Genomic DNA, 3606 nt, shown 5'->3' with positions numbered 1-3606 from the left:
TCTCCATTTGCAGAACAGGAATAAAAACTCTTTGAGACTCTGGATCTTGTTTTAAAATATCTGAATGCTCTGAAATTGGCAAACTTTCCTTTCTACTTTGCTGTGAATGTTCCAAATGTAGGAGGTAAACTAATTCAGCAAATTAAACCACTACACTTTGCAAAATCTTGGAAAAAACTTTGCTTCACAACAGAAGAAAGATGCCTGTGTGTTTGCTTTTCAGCCATCTGTCAAGTCTCTTGGCTACCAAGTTCTCAAAGATCTGGATGATGTTCAATTGATTTGTTGATTTGTCATGCTGTGTTATGACTATGGTTTGGGACTGTGGGCTTCTTGTAAAAATTTACTTTTAGTGATTTTTAGCATCATCCTTGCATTATTTCAATTTAATTCAAATTAATTAATTTTCTACCTTCCTTTGATACAAGTTACTTGCTTTGTTTTAGTTTTTATCATCAGCCTTCAAAGAAGCATGAATTTGCAAGCACAGATTTGTTTTTTTTAATTTTTCCTAGCCTTTCTCCTGCTGAGTAAAGTTTCTGATATTTTTAAAATGATTTATTAATTTTAGCTTACTTTATATGGATAAATTTTAGGTTTCTGTAATAGTAAAATTGCAATTTTCTCAGAATATGCTTTAAAAACTAACAGAACAACATATGAAGGATTATATTTCAAAACTTTTAAAATCAGTAGGAGTCTTCCCATAGGTTTAGTGGGTTTCATATCAGACTCCTTGTTGATCCCTTATCCAAGTCCATATTGATTTTCCAAGTGCATCTCTGGAACAAAAATCTATGTATAGCAGCTGGTTGGTCAGTCCTGACTATCTGCATTTACAGACATACATGCAGTTTTTCACTACAATTTAAAATGATCTGTTATCATATAGAAAATTAGGCTTGATCATTCCCTCAGTTTAAAATAACTGTAAAGTACAAAACAAAAGTACAATAGTGAGGTGAGAGAACAAGATGGTGAAACAAGAAATATTCTAGTGATTTTGCAGATCAGCCTCAGCAGTGGAGAGAAAGCAGGGCTTGTGGAAGGGCTTGTGGATGAAGATAGACAGGCAAAATGGAGCAGAGGTATAATAGAGTAATGCATGAAAATTATAAAAAGGCTTGCCAAAGACAGGAGTGAAGTAAATATGCAGCAACATGTCAAAAAAATGGATATGGGCAATTGTACGCTATTGTGACTCAGTGTATACAGATTCATGTCTTATTTTCTTTTTTTTTTCTTTTTTTATATTGCTAAGATTGTAACATTTCATTAGAGACCTGCAGCTACTGTGTGTACACATTGATGTTTTCTGTATGGTGTGATTTCTTCCTACTTAGTTATTAAAGCTGTCAGAAGGTTGTAGATTTTATAGGATTTGTTGAACACTGGATCTGTGGTAAGAAACACTGTGAATCTGTGGTAAGAAATTTCTTCACTGTTTTCTTCCTAAGGAAAACATATCTTGAAAGTCCAAGTGAAAAAACATCTTGCATTTCCCTCCTGGAAGATCTGTTGGAAAAACAAAGTGTACTTTTGCTTCAAGCTCTGTGAGCATCATTACTTGTTTCTGTGGGAGCTGTAGAGGGCAACTCAGACTCAAGGACTTTTGGGAGTTACTTTTGGTTGTGAAAACCCAGCATTGGCCCTGCAGCACTGGTTCTGAGGCACACAGGGTGCTGAGCTGGAGAGGCTGCTGCTGACAGCTGGGGCATCCAGCTGTTCACTCACGTTGCCTGAAACCCTGTAAGTGCACTAGTGCTATAAAAACCCATTATGAACAATTCTGATTTAAAAAAAAACCCAAGAAAACCCCAAGCTCTCTTCTTTACATCAAGTGTTTAGTACACTGTGTTCTCAACAGTTAAAAGCTTACTGTCATTCACAAGGACTGTTCTTTCTTTAATACTGGAACAAAAGCTGAGATCTTAAACAGTTGACCATGATGGTTTTTTCTCAGATGATACAGGCGTAATTGTGGTGTGCTAAAAAATTGAATTCAAAGCCTATGAGGGCTGCTATGAGCAGATTTAAGACATTGGTCCCAAAGAAGGATATATTTCTATTTCTGTGTGTATTTACATCCATTGTCTGCTCTCTGTGATATCTAATGTCATATGATTTGATATATTAATTTAAAACAGCATCTGGACAGTGCTCATTATGGCTCTTCATTAGGCTTTATTCTGGATTGAAGTCATGCAGCACCTTTGCAATACCATGAAAGTCCACCTCAGCAAGCCTAAATCATGGTCTCACTTGTAAAGCTGACATTGGGAAAGGTTTAGCACATACTTACTAAGTCTTTCTAGGAGAAGGTCCTTTAGTTAGAGTTACTGCAGGAGACCTTTGTTCATTCTTAGGAAAAGGCAGCACAGACCTTTCACAAAGTGAAATCTAAATCCTATAGTGAGTACTTACACAGTATGTTGGATGTGAAAAGTAGAGTAGGGAAAACCAGACATGAGAAAATCCTTTGATGCTGGGAATAAGTAGGTGAACCTTGGCACCATGGATTTGTATCCTCCTTCAGTAAACCTTTGGTGAAAGTCCACATCAATTCATTTTAAGGAAAGACTTGAAATATTTTTATCCCTCTTCTACATAGAATGTGGGATACTCTATTTTTATTTTTGCCATTGCCTGAGAGGTCTGAAACTCTCAAGTCCAAGGCAAGAAGCAGTAAACTATTAATTGGAGATGCTTTAGGTGTGTTGTTACTCCAGGGACTGCATACTCAGCTAATGACTGAGTGACACAAGGCCAGAAACAGACTTTGAAAGGATAGAAAATAGGGCTTGCCTTTTCCCACAAGAGCTGCCTAATCACTTATAACAGTCATGTTGCTATTCCTTTATTCTTACAGGTTCTTCCTGACTGAACATTTAAAAGATTTGATTTCTTTAAGGGTGAAAAGAAGTCCAAGTGCATCTTTGAGGTCTCTGATCAGAAGGTATTGAAGAAAAATTGTGAGGAGGGTTATTTTGCATGAAAACAGGTATTTCTACTCTCCTAGAAGACAATGGTCATAATCCAGTTTTCAGACATTTGATCACCAAGTTTAAGAGCCACTATGAAGAAATTGCATTCAGAGGCATATGTACATACACAATAATTTCATCCCTTTTCCTGAAACATATTGGCCCCTGGCATGCCATGGAGTTGAGCAAAGTTACCAAAAGTCTTTCAACAGCAGGTGCAAAGCTGATGTTAGGAAGTTTCCATCATAAATATGGAAGGTGCTTTGCAAAGACATCCATGACCATTAAATGTGACTTTCTTCAGATTCAGTGTTTTTGTTACAAAAAAAAAAAAGAAAAAAAAGAAAATTAAGATATTTCAGCTAAATGCACTTGAATCTTTCAGTTGAGGTACCCTGTGACTAGTTGTATTAATTATTGCATTTAAGACCATCTAGGCTCCATATAAAATAGGATGATTGGCAGCTATTGAAGGGGAGAAGGCAGTAAGATAAGAGTCTATACACGAAGGATAATGGAGGACTGAAATGAGCAATGCGTGACAGTAATAAAAAAGTAATGTTCCTCTCTTAATACAGGCACAAAAGAGTGACTTCAGATCTGGAAGAAATTATTTCAGCTG

The sequence above is a fragment of the Agelaius phoeniceus genome, chromosome 1, assembly GCF_051311805.1.
Source record: "Agelaius phoeniceus isolate bAgePho1 chromosome 1, bAgePho1.hap1, whole genome shotgun sequence".
Classification (NCBI taxonomy): Eukaryota; Metazoa; Chordata; class Aves; order Passeriformes; family Icteridae; genus Agelaius; species Agelaius phoeniceus.
The sequence above is the reverse complement of the archived record's forward strand: the minus strand, read 5'-3'. Positions refer to the sequence as shown.